Source organism: Ursus arctos, unplaced genomic scaffold (assembly GCF_023065955.2).
Source record: "Ursus arctos isolate Adak ecotype North America unplaced genomic scaffold, UrsArc2.0 scaffold_11, whole genome shotgun sequence".
Lineage (NCBI taxonomy): Eukaryota > Metazoa > Chordata > Mammalia > Carnivora > Ursidae > Ursus > Ursus arctos.
Window position 1 is genome coordinate 6,582,532 of NW_026622775.1, and position 25,924 is coordinate 6,608,455.

At 36.6% G+C, this 25,924-nt stretch overlaps 1 pseudogene; it reads right to left on the reverse strand.

Moving 5' to 3' along the window:
- Positions 1-589: 589 nt before the first annotated feature.
- LOC113255578 (ribosomal protein L18-like) lies at positions 590-25,266 on the reverse strand (annotated as a pseudogene).
- Positions 25,267-25,924: the final 658 nt, after the last annotated feature.

Here is a 25,924-nt window from a genome sequence, read left to right on the forward strand (position 1 = left end):
GCCATTTGGGGTTGTCAGAGTAAAATAAGCTAAGAGTTTATTGCAAAAATGAATGAAAATTGAGGACAGTCTTCATTGCTAAAAATAGCTTTCACGTATATCATGTAATAATTTTGCTAAGGCTTTGTACTGTCTACAGAGTCCATCCAATAATCCTGTGAAGTACTCAGTAAAGATCTACTTTACAGAGTAAGGTGGTAGTGTCTTCAGACACACAGCTAGTTCATGGTACAGCTAAAATACAAGTCCTGATCGTTTTGGTTCCAAGACCATTTATAATTATTCTCTTCCTAGGTGGTGATGATTATTCCCTCTTCTGTGCTTAGTCTGCCCACTATCTTCGTAACCATCTTCTCTTCTCTTCTCTTCTCTTCTCTTCTCTTCTCTTCTCTTCTCTTCTCTTCTCTTCTCCTCTCCCCTCCCCTCCCCTCCCCTCCCCTCCCCTCCCCTCCCCTTCCCTTCCCTTCTCTCCTCTCCTCTCTTCTTCTTTTCTTTTCTTTTCTTTCTTTGTTCTTTTCTTAATTTTCTCTTTCTTTCTTTCTTTCTTTCTTTCTTTCTTTCTTTCTTTCTTTCAGCATTCAAAATCGTGTTAATAACAAGACAGGATCTGGGGTTGGTTTTTACAGCCCCAGTTAGCCCTGCAGCCCCTGGCGCCCTTGAACTTTCTCTCCTTGGATCACGTGTAGGGTTTGATGTGGCTGTGAGGGGTTACTGGGGCCTTACCAAAATGCCTATACCTCTCGGCCCATGCGTGGACCAGAGAGCAAGATGGTGCCACAGCCCCGGGGAGTCCAGGGCCAACTGGTCAAAGGTGAGGATCTTGCCTCCAGCTTTGAGGATTCAGCCCCGGGCTCAGCTGCTCATGCACAGGACTCACACCTTTAGTATGGGCACCTCCTGGACACTCACATCATTGGTTATACTTCCTACAACCACAGTTGTTTTGTTTTCCTGGCCAGGCAGCTTCATCTTCCAGATCATCCAGGAAAGGGACAGAGGCAGCAGGTTGGTGGGACTCAGGAACAACCTCTTCAACACAGCTTGGTTAAAGGTAGAATTGGTTTGTCTGGCCAGAAACCTGTGTGTACAGCTTGACTAACAGTCTCAGGTAGATGTCCTGGCTCTTGGGCTCCTTGCACGAAACCTCTTGGTCCTCGTGTGGACGTCATCTCCCGTGATGGCACCTTCTGCTCAGCCAGGTCTGGAAAGAGAGAATCCATATTGTTTCATTTTTCGTTGGCAGAAGACACATTGGACTGTAGACTTCTTCCAGAGTAGTCCTGAATCTAAAGGTATTTGATAAACCCAAAACCTTGCCAAATTTATATACCTGGAACTCCACAGCGATTGCTGAATAGATAATTGAACAGGCAAATGAATTAAAGAAATAGGAACGTGTATGATAAGAATTATTGTGTATATAATCACAGGGTCATTTTTTTCATCAATTTATAGAGCTAATTTGGAATACCATTCTATTATCTCTCTGTAGGAAGTATAAACCCAGTTCTTCAGTTTAAATTGGGATTTAAATAAGGCAGCATATTCTATCTCGTTCCATCAAAAGCAGTAACTTACAGAAATTAATGGGACAATGAGGGGACATGCTTAGATCGTCACACTAAATATGCCTCTTATCTCGGTGTTTTCTCTCTTGCTGAAGGTCACAGGGAATATTTGGAGGAAAGCAAAGATTTAATCCTCCCAATTGTTGGTTTCAAAGGGCTTGAAATAGCATTTTCATACTCCACTGCCAAACTACTCTGCACATCTCACTATTGAATTTTTAAGGCCCTGTTAGAACCTGTCTATTTAGCATCTGTAATCTCATCATGAAATATCGAGTTCTGTGTATTTACCTCTCAATATGTAATGTAGTTGTATTAGTATCACGATAACTCCTTTCAAGGCTAAAGGATTTCCTCCTTTCCTGCCATTCAGGAATATATTACCCAACTTAGTTTTTTATTCTTTTTATACTCTCCATGGGTTTAAAACCATAAGTGAAATTTATAATTAAATGTATGGAAGTATCTTTAATTTTAATCATTTTAATTACCTTTTCTTATTCCCTCTGCCTTTCTTAGGAATTAGTAGCAAAAGATTCATGCATTATAATAGACCACTGGTTTTTAAAATGTTAACTATGTTCATTCTGAGGCATGAAGATATCTATCCATACTATGACTTTTTGGTTTTGCCCTATAAATCACAATAAATCTGTGGTATGAAAAATACAAACTAAGGGTATGTTTTTTGTTTTATTTTGTTTTTATAATGAAGTTTCAACCATGTATAGTACTTTTGATGTTTCTTATTGTAGCAACTTTGTATGGTGACAGACAGTAGCTAGGTTTATCGTGATGATCACTTAGTAATGTATATAAATGTCGAACTACTATGTTGTATGCCTGAAACTAATATAACATTGTATGTCAACTGTACTTCAATAAAAGACTGTAGAAGACCCACAGGAAACCTTTCTTGCTTGTCTACTATTGGTAATATGGTAACTTGTCTCTCATGGTCACATTGCTGCCGTAAAGTTGTGCTGGAAGAAGCAGGGCTTTGGATTCTCTTTCCTTCTTGTGTGGGTCAGTCATCTGAGTCTTCTAATCAGTTTTGGAAGCTTTGGTCAGGCACGATACAAGGACTGACATTATTATCAATTTTATTAACATTCTGTTTAAGTTCCAGCCAATGCTAAATACAATTCTATCTATCCCCTTCAAACAGTAGATAGTATTTTATGTAGTGCTCTTGTCACAGGTAAAAACACACAGATCAAAAGAATAAAAAGGAAGTCCAGAAATAGATATAAAAATACATACAATTTTAGAAGGAGATGAAGATAGCATCTCAAAATATTGAAAAGCTTTATTAACCATTCAATAAGTGATATTGAAACAACAGGCTCACTATTACTTAAAAACAAAGTTATAGCCATAATTCAAATAAAATGCCAAAGGTAATATTAACTGGATTAAGATTTAAATGCATAGAATGAAACCATAAAATATAGGAAGAAAATATACTTTCTCCATTACCTTGGAGGAAGTATCTCTATGTATGACATTAGCCATAAAGGAAAAACATTAATTAATTTGCTTAAATAAAATGTATATGTTAATTTTAGAGACAGAGAAATACCATGAACTATGAATAATAACACATATAATAAAAAAGGGTTAATATTCTTAGTTCTTAGGGTGCTTTTACAAAATTAATGAATATTTTAGAAAAATAAGCAAAAAAATTCCAAAGAGGAATATCATAAAGAAAAAAATATATAAGCAGAAAATTTAAGAAGTTAAACTATATTAGTATTCAAAGAAATGCAAATAGAAGTATCACCAAGACATCATTTTTATGTATTAAATTAGGAATAGGATATTCATAAGAAAAAACCCTTAATCTCCAATTAAATTTTTGTATGTGTTAGGTAGAGATCAAGGTTTTCTTTTTTTTTTTTTCTTATGAATATCCTATTGCTTCAGTGTGACTTATTGAAAAAAAATCCTTTCTCTTTGAATGGTGTTGATGCCTTTGCCATAAATCAAGTGAATACATACAGGCTAGTCTACAGTTTGGTTCTTTGTTCTATTATCTTTGGTCTATTTATCTACCTTTATGCTAATATCACACTCCTGTAGTTACTATGGATCTATCAAAATTATTGAAATTTTATACTTTGTTTTAAAGATTGTCTTGTCTGTTCTAAGTCTTTAGTACTTCCAAATAGATTTTTAAATTAACTTACCTATTTTAACAAAAATTCCTGCTGTGATTCCATTTTATTGACCCTAAATCAATAAATCTACATCAGTTATGGAAAATCAGTACACTAACGATACTGGATCTGGGTATTCGATCCACTAACGATACTGGATATTCTAAATCTCCATTTATTTAAATTATCTTTAGTATCACCATTTTTTTTTTTTTTTTGGTTTTTAGTATGAAGGCTTCCACATTCTTCTTTAGATTTATTTCTAGATACTTGGTGTTCTTTTTTAACTTTTGTTTACTTTTGTAATTGGCATTGCCTTTTAGATTTCAATTTCAAATTCTTTATTTTGTTTACAGAAATCTTATTGATTTTTTCTATATTGACCTGATAACTAGAGATCTTACTAAGAGCCATATATTACTTTAATATGTTTATAAATTTTTCAAATATTCTTGCTATCTATACATATAATTTTCATTGAGATTAATAACTTATGCCATTTAAAGATATCACTTAAAAAATGGACAGTCAAGCCACAAACTGGAAAAAGATACATAAAATATGTAGAGAAAGAGAGAGTCAGATATGTATACTCCTGACAAAAGCATATTTGTGGTGTTAAATAACTTTTATAAGTCAATAAGAAAAAACAATCTAATTAAAGTGGGCAAAGATTGAATAAGTAATTTATAAAAAGATTACAAAATAGCTAAAAAAACATATTTTAAAGTGTTTAATACCATTACTCATCAGAGAAATGTAAATTAAAACCACAGTGAGATAACGTACCCATCAAAACAGCTAAAGTTAAAAAGGCTGATGATATCAATTGTCCACGATGATGTGGAACAGCTAAAATTCTCGAATCTTGCTAAAGAGAGTACAAATTGTTCTACGCATTTTGGAGGACTGCTACTATGTACCAAAGCCAAATTTAGGTCCACCCTCATAAAAAAGCCATGCCACTCGTAGATGAATTTTTTTTTTTTTTAATGAGGGCATAGGTCCACCAAATGAGATGTACATGACTGCTGACAACAGCTTTATTCATAATATCCCAAACTGGAAACAATCTGAATGTCCAAACCTTTGAAAATGTATGAACACATTGAGGTATGTTTATAGAGTGGAATAATATATTACAATAAAAAAGAAGCAACTGCTCTTACACAGCAGGATGAATCCCAAAAACACGTGTTGAGCAAAAGATGGCACACACACACACACACACACACACACACACACATGCACACTACATATTGTGTGATTCCATTTATTTTAAGTTCGAGAAGATGCCAACAAAACAAAATGACTTTTATAGTTTTAGAAGTCAAAATAGAACTCACCTCTATGTTGGGAAGGTTTTAACTGGAAAGAGGTAAGAGGAATCCTGGTGTGTTGGAGGTTTTCTGTGTATTATTTGGGGTCGTGGTTACACAGGTGTATCCATACGTAAAACCCACAAAGCTGTACAGTTAAGATCTTGCATTTTACATTGTATAGATTACACCTCAATTTAGAAAATTGACAATATGGAAATGGGAATCTTATATGATGCTGGTAGAAATGGAATAGTTACGATCTCTCTGAGAGCAATTTCGAAGATGATACAAAGTTTGATTTTTTTAATGCTTATGCTTTCTGACCCAGGAAGTCTTGCTTCTAATACCTATTTCTAGGGAAAGAATCTGACAAATGGCAAAAAAAAAAAAGCCTATATAAGGTGACTCAAAATCCCTAAACTGTAACTTCCCTTCATACTTAACACAAGGGGTTCATCTCCCTGCTTGTAAAATAAAATGCTGGGCCATCTACAGCATTTTCTATGATAGTGATGAAAGCAAGACAGGAAAACCCTAAATATCTAAAGTTTGGGGACTGGACTGGTTAATTAATGTTCTAGCCACAAAATGGACTACTATACAGGCATTTAAGATTACTGTAGAGATAAAATTAAAAAAAAAAACTAATACTGTTTTTTTGAAGAGCTTAAATGTCTTGCAGTTGGACTATGTGTTGAGTATGGATTATTCCAACTGATGGGTAAGGATGATTAAAATCTTTTTTTTTTTTCAGATGCAAAAATAGAGACTTAGTAACTTGCTCAGGGATACACAGCTCATGTCAGAGTTAACAATTGACCCCAGATTTGTCTGACTCCAGAGCTGCAGATTTGAATTGGTTTGCTACAGTTTGGCCATGGAATGATGCTCATTATCTATTGTTAAATGAAGAAGCGAGTAGCCAAACTGTATGAGTCATAGCGTGATTTCGTATGCACAAAAATGCAAACACATATACACCCACGTGTCTGCGTCAAATAAAACCCTGTGATAAAGCCCCTGTGACTGGCAGTTAGTTGGTCACCAGATCCTTTGCTCTCCTGTTCGGATATCTAGCTGTGCAGGCTCACCCTAGTCTTTTCGTTAATCTCGCAAGAAAATCTATCCATATTTTATATAATGCAAATTTTACACCCCATTTATATGACAGAGTTTTACTGTATACTCATCACATACAAAGAAACCTGTTTGGTGAAGCCGATGCCTAGCTGCTGACTCTGCTGCTTTCTTGGTGTTGAGATTATGGGTGATTTCAAAATAAATATATATTTTGTTGATTTGAATTTTCTATCTTGTCTACACTGGATGTACAAAATTGACGCAATTAGCTACAAGATGACAAAAAGCCTCACAGGAGAGGTGATGATTGTGTTTTAATAAAAAGAAAGGAATAGAGAAAGGGGTGTAATCAGAAGAGGGAATGAAGCATGAGAGACTATGGACTCTGAGAAACAAACTGAGGACTTCAGAGGGGAGGGGTGTGGGGGAATGGGATAGACCGGTGATGGGTAGTAAGGAGGGCACGTATTGCATGGTGCACTGGGTGTTATACGCAACTAATGAATCATCGAGCCTTACATCGGAAACCGGGGATGTACTGTATGGTGACTAACATAATATAATAAAAAGATATTATTATAAAAAAAAAAGAGTAGCCTATATTTCAACTGATGCCCTAACCTCACCTAACTGAATGACGTCTGGCTTTTCAGTTAACAGTAAACACTGAAGTTTATTGAGAGTGTAATTTGTGCCCAGTGCCTAATAAATGTCTCTTATGAATGTGTTAGCCCAGTTAAATCTGCACAACGGCCACCTGAAGTAAGTACTATTATTATCCCTAGTTTGTGTGTGAGAAGACTGAAGCACAGAGAGGTTAAATAAATTGCCCCAAACTACTCGGTGTGAGTCCAGCTCAAACTGTCTAGCTCCAGGGACTTTCCCCAAACCCCTGAACTGTACGTGCCCTCCCGGCTTAACACGAGGGGCTCATCTCCTCAACTGTAAAATACAGGCTCACTCATACATTTTATTATGCTGGGACCTTTAATGCAAGGTTTGCCAAAAAATCTACATTTTGTATAATCAGTCGATCAATACATTTATTCAGTGCCTACTATGTGCCGAACTCGGTAGTATCTTTTTTTTCTTTCTTTTTCTTGATTCTGATTTCATAAACCATTTAAACTGAATGACACGTTTGCCTTGGCCATGAGATTGAGGGCCTATTAATCTGTACATATGCTGGGATTGAACCCAAACAAAACATTTTGATCATTTAACAAATTCTACTTTGAAAAGAGGGGCTGACAGTTATTTTTGAACCTTCGCTAACACATATTCTAATTTTTAAGTCCGTGATTTACTATAATTTTCTTTAGTTGCTAGCTTGATTCAGAATAGGAGTCAAGCATAAAATCACACAAAGGTTTTGTTTTGCAAAGCTCTTTCACAAATCACCCTGGTTTCATGCCCTAATTAATCAGTGTTCATGGGGGAATGAGAGGTTATTTGCTTTTCAGCTTCTGGAGATAATAGCATAGCAGGAGAATTCTGAAATAACATGGGGTATTTTTCATATTTGAAGCAGTTTCCCATGGATTCTTATATAATTATCTAGAAAATGTGAACCATTGTTTCTATTGGAATTTTATTTCATGCTGACAGGAACTCCCAAGATTAGAAAAATCTACCCATTACTAGGTCTTTTGAGCATACTATTATTCCAATATGTTAAATTGAACATATCATTATATTTAGAAACCCCTACCAAAGTCTCTGACCCTTATAACCACAGAAAAATGTAAGCATTTGTTTTTCTCAATTAAATCATTTTTCAAAACATGTAATAAAGCATTTATCATTGACTGAAATAAAAATCGTGTACGATTTTCCAATTTAGTAGAATAAGTTAACAAGATATTGGCATCCAGGAAGGTTTAGCCTACGATCAAGTCTAAAGAGAAACATTACTTGATTTCTTTATATGTTATCATTAGCCCCGTAAAATTGGTTTATAGAGCAGAATCTCAAATCCAAATTTCCCACCGTCCCTCCCAGCCCATTGCATGCTAGGGCCTTTCACGCTTATAGGATATTTTCATACTTTCATTCATTATCCAGAACTTAAAAAAAAAAAAAAAAAAAAGAAGGAGAGGAAGGGATTGTAGGCTGTGGGGATTGTGACCATTTTTGGACTGAGGCTGTTGTTTTCTCTACTAGAAGGCAAATTTTGTTGCAACAGGTTCCCTGGGTCAAAATAACGGCCATGGTTATGAAATTGCCTTAGAACAGAAAATCTAGGCCAGACATGATAAAGTAAATATGACCCATAGATTTTCGTATTTTAGGATTCTGGTTTTTGCTTCTAGTTTTTGAGAACAATTCTGTTTATAAATGTAAAATTATTTACATAATTACAGATCAAACCAGTTACTACCTTGTCAGGCGAAAGGTCATGTCTAGCATAAGCAAGTAGCTCAGATGCCGCGGCTGCTAATACCTGTTCGCTCTAGGGCTGCCGCCCTATTCCCAGGGCTGATTGCCCTCTGTCCTGTGGCTTCAAGTAATGTAAATTGTATCTTGTCCCTGGGTAATCGAGATCAGTGTTGTCTTGTCTGTCCACTCCCTGCCGATGCCCTCTCTGTGCTGCGATAATGGTTTTGGTGGGCAATCAAGGAGGAGGCCTTCTTGACTCATCTCTCATAATAGATTGTCCTCCTCAGGCAAAATTGAATAACCCCCGACATGGCCTGGAGGCAAGCAATGAGAATTCAATAAGTCTGCAGGTTCAATGTCCTGTCATTTTTGGCAAGCAAGTAATTATTCTGCACTAACATTCGGTAATAGGAGGAGGAAACTGCCGTGGACACCTTCATCCCGATGCCCAGAAAAGTCACCTTAACAGGATTTTTCCTCTTTTCAGCAATAATTCCTTCTCCTCTTCTGATGTGATTTGGTCCACTTTTTCATATGAGTTGCATGTGCGGATTTTCTAGACTTTCTTTCTTTTTTTTTTTTCCCCCACCAAACCTGCAGTGTCTGTGGGAAAGTTTAACAACTTCACTGCCTGTTGTTTAATATTTTCCACTTTTATGGGTTGCAGTTGTGCTGTCTATTTGCTTTTACTGATTTGTGAAAGATTTATTATAAACCAAATACAGCTGTTCTCCTCTTTCATAAAGTCAAACTATTTTGGCAAACCTGTTTTCCACTATGAAAATACATTGAGAATTATTTCCCTTACCATCTTTCCTACCATAAGCATTCAGTTATGCTTAGTAGCTCAGGGTAGGTGCCAAGGCGGTTGTGGACCCACTTAAGGGAAAAAGAAGGCATCTGCTTCGAAAATAAACAGGCAGAAGACGAGAAATGACTTTTTTTTTTCCTTGGGCCTTCTGGTGGGATTCAATGTTATTATGTACAGATCCCAAGAGAACAGAATTTTAATATCCCCAAAAAAGGGCATCTGTAAATTCAAGCCACTTGAGCGTTCTGCTGTTGCATTTACATTTACGAATCGTACACATTTTATTTAACTATGTAACCTTTACCCAAAACTAATATTATGATTAACCTTTTAATATTCTTAAGATATTGCTGCCATGTACCATCACTCCATTCCCCACATATACACATAGAGAAATATTCTTATGTATATATTTAAAGAGAACATATTCACTTCAATTAATCAGCTCCCACTGTGCAGATTTAGATCTCTGACTTATGACATTTATTTAAGGAAATGATGAATTACCGGTTTTGAAGAAGGCAAATTTTAGCACCCTTTTAGTGATTTCTATTGCCGCTTTTTAAAAAAGTTACCTTTTTAAATGGGGAAAAAAAGAATTAGAGAACAAAAGTGATTTCTAAACACCATCTAGGTTGCTTTTCTCTCCATTTCTTTCTGAGCAGAAACTATTGCTTTATTCATTGAAAGGGACCTTTATCTTCTCTCTCCTGAGATCAGTGCACAGCCAGTAATGAAGAGGCTTGTACAAGAGCAGAATAAGCACTTTCCATGACTGATTGACGATTGATTATTGCCAGGATGTTTCCCCACGGTCACTCATCACTATGCTTTTTTGACAACCAAGCTCTATTCCCGACATGAAAAAGGTGTTTTGATCTGCATCAATCTGGCTTGTTAACCGTGACAAAACTCAAACTGATACTGATCATGCTCAGTTGTCGATGCTGATTTGGATCCTGGATGTAGAAAAGGTTCATAACAACCTGTACTCTAGTCTCTACTTAAGGTTCCCTAATACTGGCATATTTAATGACTACTCTTCTTGAAATCCTTTTTATTATCCTCATGTGTTTAGTATTTTGCTCACTGTAATAAGCTTTTGACACTATTTTATCTTGTCGTTGCTCCTTTCGATGTATTTTTAATTCTGCTTGCGAATTTCTGGCCATCTTTTCTATAACCATAATCAAACTTTTCACCATTAACATTGGAAACTAGGGATACTTTTCATGCACCCTACGGAAAATAAGTTTTATTTAGAATTATTATTTTCACTGAGCCGAGTATGTATGTTATAGAAGTAATGCATAGCAAAGAGACTTAATTGTAGAGATTATATCAAGGAAAACAACGGGTCAATCCCCATTCTCTTCTCTCTCCGTGAAGTACTTTGGGTTAAAAGAATGAAATGCATGGTGCACTGGGTGTTATACGCAAGTAAGGAATCATGGAACTTTACATCAAAATTTAGGGATGTACTGTATGGTGACTAACATAATATAATAAAAATATTATTATTAAAAAAGAATGAAATATGTTCTTGGCAATTAATTACATTCAAGAAATTCTAAAGCCAAGATTTATTTAAAACTAACAGAAACATTGTCATAATACTTACTGTGAGATAATGATTGCCATTAGGAAGCTCCAAATGACGTGTATTTTTATATATTTAACTTTGTTGTTTTTGCTTTGTTTTCTACTGAGAAATTACAGCTAAGACTTAACGAAAATTTTATTTTCAAATCAAATTCTGTTTCAAACTCAAAATTGAAGTAATAATCCTTTTTTTTGTATCCCCTTCACCCCTTTCCTCCTATAATTTTTTTTTAAGATTTTATTTATTTATTTGACAGAGATAGAGACAGCCAGAGAGAGAGGGAACACAAGCAGGGGGAGTGGGAGAGGAAGAAGCAGGCTCCCAGCGGAGGAGCCTGATGTGGGCCTCGATCCCATAACGCCGGGATCACGCCCTGAGCCGAAGGCAGACACTTAACCTCTGTGCCACCCAGGCGCCCCCCTCCTAGAATTTTTAAGACCTGTATTTACCCACACATCACAAAGAAAGTACAAAAATTCCAGTGAGCAGTTTTAATTGTGTTTCGTGATGCAGTCCTTGAAAATGGCCATGAGAATTTAGCGACTCTTTAATTCAAGTCAGAATGAAGTTGTCTAGTGAGAACCATGGCATATCATTGTGGGACATGCGTCCTTAACTCTCCTCGCCCCTTCCACATAACTGTTACATTCAGTTTCTTAAGTCAAATGATCACCCATTGTGTTGCATTTGCTAAATTATATTTAATTTATTTTTCTTTAGTTTGTTGGATTGGTGCTACTGCACGAATCACTATCTTAACCCAAATGATTACACAAAACTCTTTTCTGATGTCTTGACTGCTTTATCCTTGAGTTTATGAGGTACTAAAATTTATAAATTAAAACTAGTATCTAAATATCTCTCTATCATTCAAGAAAAAAAAAACTGGATGAAAGTAGATTTTTCTCTAGTGTCTGAGAAGTTGCCTAATTAAGAAGTCTCCTCACTCTTATCTTTTTACAAGTGCTGTGTGCCTGGGTCAGTGAAACCTGTGAGCTGAATGCTGTTCTGAATTCATCACTGGGGTGAGTATCAGGAAGTGACTACACACGACTGTTTCCAGGTTTTGAGATGATTTGTCCCGCTCGTGAGCTTCTGCCTGGCTTGTCTTTTTGCGCTGTCCTGTTACACAGCGCCCACAGTGCCGTGGGATGTGCGTGCAGCGCTTTGGGATCCTGGCTGCCTGCGGGCGAAGGCCCTGGTAGCGGCTGCCTGCCTGGCTCCAGCCCCACCACTCACCTTTGGCTCCGAAGTCTCTGTGAACTGCAAGGAAAAGGAAAAAGACAGGAAGACTTGCTATGGGAAAAGAGGAATCAGAGACTATGAAGATGTAAAAAAAAAATGACTTACACTTTTGGTTTCCTCAATTTGCCTTGTCCTTCCTCAAAAATACTTTTCAATAAGAGCATGCCGACTGGACAGTGAGGTAGCTTACAGTCATGCTATGATGCTTCTGAGTCTTTTTTTCTCTTAAGGGTCTGTTTGTTTGTCTTGGGGTGTTTTGTTTGATTGTTTTTTACATCATTGCATCTCACTCTTCAAGCTGACTTTATAGAAAGTCTCAAAAGGAATGGCAGAGCTGTTCATGAGAAACAACGCTCCAGAGGCAAGAGAGGTCCAGAAACCTCAAAGGCCCATTAGGACATGGATGTCGTCACTGCACAGTGGAATAAAAGAAAGAGAGGTTGAGAACTCAGAATCTGGAGCCAGATTCCTTGGGATCAAATCCTGGCTCTGTCACTTATTTTCTATGTTTTCAATAGGTGCTTTCTATAACGTCTCTGTTCCTCAATGTACTCATCTGTAAAATGGGGATATATAGATGCCCCCATTAGATGGGGGACATGTCACCTTGTAAAGCTGTTGTGAGTATTAAATAAGTTAAAATAGTTGACACCGGTTAGGGTGGTGTCAGCTGCCTAAATTATAAAGTCTTACATATATTATTATTTATGAAGAAGTTGACATATTACGAAGTGTTTTTTCAAATATTATCATTTGAATCTTATAACAAGTCAATAATCCCATTTAAGATGAAGAAACTAAGAAAGTAAGTGATGACCGAAGGCACACAATAAGCAAATTCTGAAAGACTTGATCCAGGTCTTTCATTTCTAAGTCCAAGTGTTTTGTTTTTCCTTGAACTATCTTTGTCTATCTTTGAAGACTGATTAACATTATTTGCTATGATAGCGTGAAATGTGAAAGAAATGAAAAGCTATATTTAGAGTGGTGAATACTAAAGAAGGAGAAAGAGCATGTAAATGTAACTAACACTTAGTAGGTGTTGATAAAAGAAAAATGTGAGCTCTACAGCTTCAGAATATACTCATTTATTCTTTCATTTATTGAGGAAACATTTATTAAGCACTTATTGTTGTTAGGCATTGTAGATACAACAAGAGATAATATGCTATAAATTAAATTCAAGGATTTCAGTGCAGGAGGGACACAAGTAAAATAATTATTGCAGCCTAGCAGAGTGGAAGTATACCTGAATATTGTAAAAGTACAAAATAGGGGCACTTGACTCAGACTGGAGGATGTGAGAAAATCAGGGAAGATCATCTGGAGGATTTGGAGCAAAGGAGCTAATAATCTAACGCATAGTTTAAAAAGATCATTATGATTGTTGTATTAAAACTGTATCACAGGGAGCAAGACTGGAAGCAGAGAGACCAAGTTGGAAGCTACTGTGATAGTTCAGGCAAGATATGTAATGATGGCTGGTAGAAAATTGAATTTTCTTTCCCAAGATGTGGAAGCTTGACTTTGTTTATGGCTGGAAGAGAAGATCTAGTAAAGAAAGAAGGATTGATTTAAAATGCAATTGAGACAATGAGATGAAGGAAAAGCCGATAATAAGGGAGCAAGCATCTTCTCAAGTTTGTACAAATTACAAATTTAGTCATGGAAACAAGTTCTCTGAAATGAGAGGGAAGGAAAAGGTGAGTGAAACCACTGAGAAAACTGAAAGAAGAATGATCTCATCGACCCATGTTTTGCTAACTCATAAAACCTAAACATGGGGGTCAAGTCTTGAACTCATGATGGTCAATCAGGATATTACATTTGCAAACATTAAGGTTCATGGATGACAACAACAGCTCTTCTATAATGTTTGGGTAGTGGTAACAGGCAACTTTGGCAAACAGTGACTCACAGCAACTAAAACCATTTGGATGACTAACACTGACATGGGGCAGCCTAAAATGGAAAAGTCATAGAGCAACAGGCTACCAGATACTTGAGGGGACAAAAACAAACAAACAGAAACAACATTTGAAATCTGAATTAGACAACTACATGGGTTATTTCTTTATATTTTAAAGTCTAATGATATCCATTACATGTACATATAATATATGTGAAAGACACACAAGCAGCTAGTCCAGATATGGTCCTAACTGGGGAGAAGGCCGGAAAATATATGAGTTTACCATGGCTACTCTATCATTAAAGCAGTATCTTTGGGAAAAAGAAATAATTATTTAATAATATAATTTTCTGATTGGTTGAGATGTTTCTCTTATTTTCAGGAAAAAAAAATTAAAAATGTTTCTGCTCAAGGTTCTAATTTTTTTTTTATGATTAACACTGACTTAAAATCTGGATTTTTATTGGTCTGGTTTTCATTAATGCTCTATCTATCTATCTATCATCTATCTATCTATCTATCTATCTATCTATCTATCTATCTATCTATCATCATTATCTCTTTCCTTAAATAGAAAAAATCTATATGTTTTGATGAATATAAAATTGGAGACATATTTAATTTGGAAAAAGAAGTCAGAACTTTAGGAGTTACAGGGAAGTCATTCATGGGCGTAATTTGAGAGAGTTTTGGGTAGAATTATCAGCACTGAGAGATAAAAATCTGATTATTTATAGATTTCTAATATATGACTGACTAGAATTCTTCACCATAAAATTTACTCAGGGGATGGTGGTTATTCTCTTGTTTTCTTCTCGCTAAGCTTTGGAAGTTAGGGCCATCACTGCATCCATGTTTTTGGCTAACAGGCATTGACCGACTTTTGTTAATGTTGCTTTGAACGTAAAGCACGTAGCATTTCTTCGTTTGGTGCTCAGAGTTAGCTTTATATAGAAGGTAGTGGCATCAGACCCTTCATCCTGTCTCTGTGTAGTAAACCTTGTTTGCTGCGTGGTGTAAGAGTAAGAGCCAGAAAGAGCCAGAGACTAAGGTAGGCTATATTTTCTATCACATCATTTCTGGCTCTCTGTGTGAAATAATAGAGCTACTTATACTCTATAAAGGGACATGTATGACTAATTTTTTGAATGCCAGAGAACAGTATAAGGTGGCCATATCATTTTCTTGTTTACTTGGTATAAGTTTCAATAACAGATTCCTGGATAGATAACTAACAGAAAGAATGTTTTCCCATCCCACGCTCAAAAAGGACAGTCTAACTCTGAGAAAATTTGTGAAGATGGTGTACAGTTTATCATGGAAGCATACAATCAAGATTGTTGAAAAAATATACATTTATTTTTGCATCTCTGGCAAAGGTGATAAGTTAAATGTACATATGGTTAATTAAGATTCTTCATTCCATGGTAGAATGAATACCTCTGAACATACTAGATTTCAAGCAACAGAAACAAAGCTATTTTAATGATATCAGCTTTCTTTATGAAGACAACATATTGTTATATTTCAAGAAATGTGCCGGATCTATAGTGTCTTGCCTCTAACACTTCTCACTTTTATTTTCTACAAAGACAGGTAGGAAGCTGGCTTCTTCAAATGAACTGTAGAAGAAAGTAAGGAAGAAAGAATTGTGGAGGCAACAATACATTCCAGTGTCTAGGGCTGTATTCCCCCTTGTACTTGCATTGTAATTATATACTGACCTTTGAGATCAGTGGCTGGTTACTTATGGGATAATATGATTAAAGTATACGTAACAAGTATGTTAAACTATTTTTAATGCAATTCTAGTGGAGGAGATCTGTGTAATTGTTAATTCCATTTCGTTCTAGAGGCATCTGAGATAATGTCCCTTGGGTCCAAGCTTATAAACTAGACTAAGGCTCTATCTACACTGAGGCCACTTTGAATTTTGTTGGTTTTGCTTTCCCGATGACTGGTTTGCATGAAGAAAGAAACTTGTGGCTAGTTAGAAAATGCAAAGGAAACACATGCATTGTACAAGGGATAATTTGTGGCTTACATATAATTCTTAAATAAAATGTTATTTATTGTCATGTTTGGAGTAAACCTTGCTCTTCCACTTGTCTCCCCAAAACACAAATATTAGAGCATATGAATCACTTTTTTATGTAGTGTGACTTACCTTGTTATTTTTGTTTTGAAAGTGGATGGGGGCAATTCTAAATGCCTTAGAAGTATTTCTAGGAGGCCAAAATTTTGTGGCTGATGATCGTTTGAAGGAGCATAGATCTTTATCTGCTGATAGAGATAGAGTACACTGAGTTGAGGGGAGGCTGTTGATGATGGTAGCTTGAATTTCAGGGGCATACCTCCGAAGGGATTGGAAGACTGATGGGGTGGAGAGGAAAAAAAAAAAATGTTTGCCTCAGAGGTGGTGGTATAAATGCAAGAAAAATAATGCTGGAGATACAGGTAGTGGGGATTGAAGCAGTAGCTGCTGTCTTGTGGGGGGTTCTGTACCATGGCAGGGAGAGATAATCAGCAGAAGATATGCTTATGATACTACCCAAGTCTTAATGAGTCCCTCAAACCAAGTTATATTCTTACTTCCCAATGTTATAAGAATGTGTAAACTTTGATACAGTAAGGTGAAATTGACTTCTGTATACCTGAAGCATACTATTAATAATAAATGATGATGATGATGAGTATGTTTACTATTGACAGACTTATGTTTCATCCACCACTCAGTTATTTTCACAGATTGCCATTATAAGTTGAAAATGCAATGTATTTTCATTTCCCTTCGGGTCTAGTGTTGACTTAAAATTGTTGTCAAGTATCTATACAATTTTTTGGTCTTTAGTTTTCTTCAATCATTTGATCACCATGATGTTCTGGAAGCTTGTTCCCCTTGTTTTCAGTTCTAACTTTCTTCTGTAATTGTTTGGGCAGGTGTCAGTAATCTACTAAAGGCCTCCTTGGTAAAGAAATTGGCCTTTTATCCAAAATTTCACACATTTTCTTAAAGAAAGAAGCCAGAGAGCTCTACGTGGAGACTCTGATGCTCTTAGATGAGACAAAATAAATAATTTGCTTTCACATCCATTCTCAAATACATTAGGAGCAATGTAGAATGCTGTTTAAAGTGAGTACTCTGTTGGCTGACCAGTTTGGTTCCCGGCTCTGACATATACAAGCTATGCAATCTTTGCAATAGCTTTCCTTATCAAAGCTCAGTTTCCTCATCTCTAACATGGGAGTAATGTCAGGACCTACCCCAAAGAGTTGAAGGATTCCATCAGATACTTGACATAAAGCACTCTGTTTAGCATCTACTCTTGCTGTCAAAGATCACATCTAATATATTCTGTGAAAGCAGACTTGTTTGTTTAGCTCATCATTGGATCTTCAGCACCTAGAACAGTGATCGGCAGATGGTAGGCAGCTGGTATTCACTTGCCAAGTAAATAGATAAATTTGAAAAGGCAATGCTCCGCATTTGCTGATTTTAGAGTATTGAAGCTGGAAAAGACTGTACGTATTATTAGGCTCCAGTCTCTCACAGGAGCTTAAGATTAATCCCTTGATCCCCAGCGACGAGAAAGATTGTTAATGTGGGGCAAATTCAAGAAAATGACTCAGCCAAGAACCAGGAATGGGAATATTTAGTGGGACAATAAAATGGGCAAAAGTTTTTGTTTCTGTGTTGAGTGTTCTTCTAGTGCTATTTTCTCTTCTGATTATCTTCCTTTCGAGAATTTCTTTTTCTAGAGCATTTGTGGAAGCCTTGCTTAGTATTCTTCTCTCTTTTTAAAATTATCTTCCATGTAGCAAGGGCAGGAAAAGGGATCATGGATTTGTACTAAAGGAAGTATCTAGTTATCCCTCTTGCTCACTCACAGTATCTATTAGAATATGTACCCCCCCACCTCATTATGAAAGAATATTTACTTCAAGAAATAAACACAGGTCATTTAAGCACCCAGGGCTATCAATGTAATAATAGACTTTGATATGTAATACAGCTTTTTCTAGGTACTATAAGCTGTCTTCACACTGACTAACACTTACCTTATTGAATCTCCTATGTATAAACCAAGAAGCTAACGCTATAGTGGAAACTTCAAGAAACTTGAAATCTCTGGCCTCAAGAAGCTTACAGTTTGTGGCAATTCATCTTTAAGATCTGATGGGAAAGTGATTTGCTTTACCTAGAAACTCCCACAGCTAAAGTAACGAACCACCTCAGATTTGTCCTTAACAGAAGTCTCTGTTGCAGGTGATGTCCATGACGGTCATGCAGGTTGGTCGATATGATATTTCATAAGCTGAGAGGAATCCCTAAGTCTTCTCAACTGAAGGTGTGTAATGGTCACAGCTCTTCACAGAAACCACCACAAAGGTGATGCTATTTTTTGAATAAGTTATTGTGCTCATATAAATTGTTACAGCATTTTCATGTGAATTGATTATGTTGTTTGGTGTTGTTTCTATCCTCAGTAGAGTAAACATATTCAAAACATAATGTGCACTCAATAATTGTTATTCATTTCTTCAACCAATATGTAATTATTGAGTACCTACCTATTAGTTGCCAGGCACTGCATCAAAGCACGGTATATTGCTAAGAAAGACATCAGAGACTCTGCCCTCACGGAATTACAAGGCAGAAAAAGTAGACATTAACTTAAAATTCCATCATTAATATACTCAAATGCTGATAAGCATTATTAAAGAGCTATAGGATTCTATAAGATTAATTTGATTAAATCATACTTTAAACTTTTTCTTTGAATCCAATTTGTGGATGTACACTTGAGTTATGATTAATATGAAAATGAAATAATTTCTACACTGGCCAAGTAAAAATAATTGTTATATTCTGCTAAATACAGTGACTTCCTTGCTTTTACTACATACGATATTGCTAACATAATTGGTGATGGATCTCAGCTGAAAGGACAGTGATCCCAAACTGCTAGTTGAAACAGACCTTTAAAAAATAAGGTTTGGGAAAAGAGCCCAACGGATTTGGCTATGTAAACACATGTAAGGGTTGAAAGAGCCACATCAAATAGACTCAGGCCGCCAAGCCACCGAAGACTTCCCCAAGTCAGTGGTGGGTCAAATGGAAGGATTTGCATTGTCATTACTCCTGTGTTGGGTCTGTTGCCACATTTATATCTGCAGTCCCTCTCTTGCTCTGTCTTTCCTACCTCACTCCTTCCCTCTCTCTTGCTGTAAAAATTTTTTAAAAGGAAGAAAAAAAGAATAGTTATTGACAGTTCTAAAAAAACACACTTCTAATGGCTGACATAAAACACCTGCTAACTTTTCATCTGAACTCTCAATTGTGGAAGTCCTGTTACCCTAAAGGAAAGGAGGGGCGAGGGTCTTCTCTGCGTTGCCTTCAGTCCATGAGTCTGAACTGTTCACGAATGCAGTCACTGACTCAGGGCCTGGCCAGACCCTGTAGAGAGTAGTGGGGAGAAACCTGATTGCATTTGACAGACTCAAAACAAGCGAACTCTCCTTCGTGTTTTTTCCTGAGTCATGCTTCCTTTGGATAAGACACTTTGGGAGAGAGATGATAGGGAAATGATACATAGAGACATAGATACACAGAGAGGAGAGGATCAAAAGGGAAATCCTTGCTTCTGAATTCTGTTAAAGGCGCAGAGGTTATGCTGAGTCACGTCTTGCTCTGTGTCCTGAGCTCTGTGTCACGGCTACCTTGCTGAAGGAGGTAGAAGTTGCAAATTTGTAATGAGAACTTTGACTCTGTCATTCCAAATAAAGAAGGTAAATTTTAGAGTCAAGTGGGCATGCATTTAAACCCGTAAAAGTTTCAGCTTTTTCATCTGTAAAATAGGGATCATACTATTTGCTCCGATATCAGCTCTTCATTCTAAGATGTTTACTGAATAACTGCCATATGTCAAGCAGAAGTCAAAGTGATGGGAAGATAGTGAACAAGACAAAGTTCGAAGCTTACCTTTGACCTATTAGTAGGGAACAAAAAAATGTGTCCTTTTCTATAAAAGATTTGCAACGGATACTTTTCTCTACCCTCAGCTCCAGTTTTATATCATGATAATAAAACTATGTGTACAATATAGAACTAGGAACTTTATCACTAGATAGCCCATAAAGAATATTTTTAAGGAAGCCTTTAAAAAATACAGATTTAAAGTTTTATTCTTATCAGATGGCCTTAATACTCTTTCTCTTAATTAAAAAGCTTTTATTCCTTTGTCTATATCCTATTGTTTAAGTACTTAGGACTAGATGTTCCAAGATTCATCTATATGCTAGCATTATCTCTTATTATTCCAGAATGTGAATCTTTGCTCTAACTCACTGTCTTTTCTCAGTTCATTCCAAACTGTGCATATATCCACACTGTTTCTTCAACAGGAATATCTTTCTCATACCCATAGCCTACTCAAAAGCTACCCATGCATCAAGGTCTTATACAAGTCCTGCATCCATCATGACATTTTCCTCAACTGGTCTAGTGTGTTTTGAATTTCTTCTTCTTTCATTGCTTATAGCTACAGTGACCGTATCTCCTGAACCATACCCATGTTATATGTGACTCTGTTCTCTAATTATAGACTGCTGTGAATTGTTATATATTTTTTCCAGAGTGCTTCTTCTGTCTACTTAGTTAGATTGTATGAGTTCCAGATACATACTTACTACTGAATGGGTAGATGATTCAATCAAGCAATCAAACTGCATTTTGACTATTCCCCTGTGCAGATGGTTCATATGTCATTAACTTATTTTGGCAATGAATGTTGGTAATGATGAAAGAGCGATGGGTATGGGACAGTAACTTCTGGTTCTCCTCAAAGCCCAGCACATACTAATGTATATATGACTTGATCCAGGAATTGGGTTTTATGGGGATGTGTATAGAAAAGCAACCATCTGGATGTATCAGGGGGAATTAAAAAAATGTTTCTGTAAGGATTTCTTCCACGTTCTCTTTTTGGTGAGTAATGGAGAAATGAAAACTCACGGTATACAGAAATAAATAAAACTACTAAACGTAGTCCTCAAATGGGATTCTGGCAACCATTCAGAATTATTATGCTTTCTTAAAGGCCAAAATCACTTATTATATCCATTCTAAAAGAATAAATGGTTTTTAATGAGTAATGTAATCATTACAAGCAATATAAATGAAATCCTCCCAATATATTTTGATGAATGATAATAAAAAAAGGGGAATGGCAATTACTCAGTGAAAGATTGAATAGCAAACTTTTTGCCCTCTTTCCTGCTTTCTCTTTTCAGTTACATCCTTATGCCTCGTCTAGATCCAGCACTAACCTATTTTCTGAATGAAATCAATGTAACTAGTAAAGTGTAAAATGCTGGGCCATTATAGTGATGATCTTTGTTCTGCCATCGTTGACATCCAAATTTACCGATATTGATATAATAAGCCATTTTGTGTTTTCATTTGTATAAACCAAATGTGTGGCTTAGCTTATTGATTTTGTAATCAAGATATAGTTTACTGAAGTGTTTATAAAATGAACTTGTAAACACATATTCTTTACTCATTCATTAATCCAACAGGCATCCCTTATGTAGCCTGCCCTTTGCTGAGGTCTACAGAAAATGTAATCTGGAGGGAGTGGTACATGTGAACATGTACCAGAACATGGCATAAGGGTGGAGACTGGCTATTGAAGCAATTTACTCAAGAAATTAGAAGGAGACTACATGAATGAAGAGAAAAAGGAAAATAAACCAAATATATGGTGATAGCTTTTTTTTTTTTTTTTAGTAAGGGGGGAATAAATAATGGAAAACAGATTAAGAAGATACTGGAGAAAAGATACACAAATTTAAGGATTAGGAAACAAAATAAGAACTCTTCACATGCTTTCACATTCAATACCTAACTTAACTCTCAAATAATTGTATTATAAATTAGTACTATCCTCATCTTACAAATTAGAGTATTCAAATTCAGTTAAGGTTAAAGTACTTCCCCAAGTCATATGCTTAATTATTCACTAGAAGCTGGACTACCTCTCAGTTTTGTTTGTTTGTTATTTATTCCAAGTCCTCAGGGATGATGTTGAGGTAAAGAGAGTAGTTGTTTTTTTGGGTTTTTTCTTTGTTTTAAGATTTATTTATTTGAGAGTTTGAGAGAAAAAGAGAAAGAGTGCATGAGTGGAAGGGGCAGAGAGAATCCCCAGCAGACTCCCCACTGAGCGCAGAGCCCAACTTGGTGCTTGATTTCACAGATCCTGAGATGATGACCTGAGCAGAAATCAAGAGTCACATGTTGTGATGAGCACTGGGTGTTATACATAACTAATGAATCATTGAACAGTAAAATATATCATATATATATAGCATATATATAGCATATATATAAATACATATATATAGCATATACATATATGCTCTATATATCATTAATACCACCTGGGAAAAGAAAAAAGAAATCAAGAGTCAGATGCTTAACCAACTGTGCCACCCAGGCGCCCCAAGAGTAGTTTTTAATAGGAGAAGCCATCTTTTTTTCTAAGAGAGGATGGGAAGACATTTTCTGTGTGACAAAATGCAGGGAGTTAAGCATGTGTAGATACAGGAGTGGGCCAGGAATGCTCCAGAGTATTATGGGGAGCTAGAAGATCTGGAATGTCTCCTGCAGACAATGAGTTCCAAAAAGAGAGTAGAAAACTTTTTGAGCAATTGGAGACAGGTTGTGCCTGAAAACTATAACTGCGTAGTGGGTAGGTGAAGTTTGTTAACGTTGCACCTCTATTTAGGAACGCTCTGTACTATTCTACCATGCACACATTCATGCCTACCCACTGCGGCTAAACCCACCCTCCCAACTGCATAGTCCAGTTTAAATTCTTTAGCTTCTCTGATTTTATTTTCCCTCATAAAATCAAACTTAAACTTGTAGATCCGTTCTTGGCATCCCCTTTTATAGTGAAGAAAACTGAAGTTTTAAGATATTGAGTAATTATAATCACATCTCCCTCAGTCTTGTTGTCCTGGAAGATGCATTTTTATCTCTTACACAAGAATAGTTCCTCCAACCACATAACAGACCCTATGACGTCTGGTCTTCTCTAAGATTTTATTCCTTCAGTTTTTTCCCCGCAGCTTTTCCTCTGACCCTGGTCCTTTCTATCAGTATAGAAACACGATTGGTCTTATGTCTTATATATTAAAGAAAAATTCCTTTCTTCCATCTGTTGTTTCTATTTCAAGTTCTAAGTCTCTCCGTCTGTTAACGGGTATCTGAAGAGTGGTTAGGAATATCTGACTTATTATCTGTGGGATCTCAGTCACCTTACTGAATCTTTAAAGGCCTCAGTTTTATCACTTTAAAGTGAGGATTACAATGCTTTTTTAATAGATTTTAATGATTAATGGCTTAGTCACTATGGAGCAGTTGGCACAGAGCCTGACACATGGCAAGCACTCAAAAGACTAAATAATTATAATAATAATTATTATTATACTAATTCACAGATAAGCTTCTTGGAAGTACAATCTATACATGGCCTCTCCAATTCTTTATCTCCTATTTACTCTTTAATTCAATGAACTTTACCTAAAGGCTACACAAAATTCTTCTTGCTAAGGTTGCCAATGTCTTTTAAATTAAAATAATTCACTGGACATTTTCATATTCTCCATCTTGATCTTTCTACAGCACTGAGGCCCACGAATGCTTCTTCTTTTGAAAAACTCTTCCAGGGGCGCCTGGGTGGCTCAGTCGTTAAGCATCTGCCTTCGGCTCAGGGCGTGGTCCCGGCATTCTGGGATCGAGCCCCACATCAGGCTCCTCCACTGGGAGCCTGCTTCTTCCTCTCCCACTCCCCCTGCTTGTGTTACCTCTCTCACTGGCTGGCTCTCTCTCTCTCATATATAATGTATATTATATATATGAGGTCATCTTATTTTTGTTAAAAACAGGAGAAAAGCCTAAGTGTAAGGAAGGAAAGACACTAAAATTAATGCTGTTTTCCTCTGGGGCCTGGAAATAAATAAAATCTTAAAAAAAAAAAAAAAACCACCCCTACTATTTCTTTTTTTTTTTAAGATTTTATTTATTTATTTATTTGATAGAGATAGAGACAGCCTGCGAGAGAGGGAACACAAGCAGGGGGAGTGGGAGAGGAAGAAGCAGGCCCATAGCATAGGAGCCTGATGTGGGGCTCGATCCCATAATGCTGGGATCACGCCCTGAGCTGAAGGCAGACGCTTAACCGCTGTGCCACCCAGGCGCCCCACCCCTACTATTTCTGAAAAGAAAAGAAAAGAAAAGAAAAGAAAAGAAAAGAAAAGAAAAGAAAAGAAAAGAAAAGAAAGAAAAGAAAGGGAAAAAGAAAAACTCTTCTACCATGGTTTTTGTAATCCTGTTTTGTTTTGTTTTTAAATCTTCCTATTTCTCCAGTCACTCAATAGCCCTGTTTTTGAGTCCTCTTTCCTCCTCTCTCTACCTAAGAGTTTAAATGCCCTGCAAATCTGTTCTTGAAGCTTTGCTTTCATAGCCTTGTATGTTCTCGTTATCTAACGTGGAACTTCAACTCTTCCTGTGCACTGATGACTTCTGAATTTTTGCTGCATAAATTCTGTACCACATTATCTCTGAAACATTTCCACTTGGTTGCCCTATTGTCGTCCAAAATGTAACAGGTCCATAAGTAATAAAAATACTCCCTTTCCTCACTTTGAAACATTCTCTTGTAATTGTATCTCCTTACCTTTTCAGAAATCTGCACATAACTGCAGACAGCGTTCTCATACCTCATTAGCCGCACAGTTCTGCAGACTATCCCCTCCACATATCCCCCTCTTCATCCGCTCCTTCCTTTCCATCCTACCCAATACAGGGCTCTGGCCTCTTCCCTTAACCTTTCAGTTTCTCTCAGCTTCCAGGCTCACTCTCTTTCGGTTTACCCTCCACCCTGCTTGCAGAGTGATCTTTTGACTAGAACCGTAAATTATTTTCGTGGCATAGAGAAAACAAAACAAAACAAAACGCAAAGTACTAAGCCTCACCCAGAGGCCTTTGATTCTCTGTAGCCCACCTGCCACTCTGTCCCTATCGACTTGTCCAGACTCTTCCCCGCCGCAGTGTCGCCTGCCGGAGCGCTGCCAGCCGCTTTCCTTTCCGCCTAGCTGTCTCCTGCTATGTTTCATGCTTAGCTCAAGACTTTCCTTCTCTTTAACTCTAAAGAAATGGAACTGAAGAGGTTGTAAGTGAAAAGAACATATCGTAAACGCACACACACACACAGTATGTATATTATATATATGATGTCATCTTATTTTTGTAAAAACAGAAGAAAAGCCTAAGTGTCAGGATGGAAAGACACTAAAATTAATGCTGTTCTCCTCTGGGGCCTGGAAATAAACTGATGTGGGAGTGGGGTGGTCTTAAAATAACTACCTTGAATAATTTGTATAATATCACCTTTTGGTGTTCTTTGGGTATTTTTTTTTTTCTGTAATAAAAGCATTAAAAAAAAAGGGTTTCCTTCTCTAGAGGACCACTACTATCCTACCAAGATTGCAATACAATTTAGATGTCTCTCCTTCTTACTCAAATCACACCTTGTGCATACAGCCATTGCAAAATTCAAGTATTTTCCAATTGAAATATCTATTTCCATTCTCACATTAGACTATATAATTCTTGAGCAAAAATATCATCTTAAGCACCCTGGCAACTAGCTGACAACCTGGCATACGGCAGCCGTGCAATATGCGTTTGGAAGGATGATGATTCACAAAAAGGTTGTTGCTTTTCCTATTGCATCATATTGTTCCCCCCATCTCTCTCTCTCTCCCTGTCTGT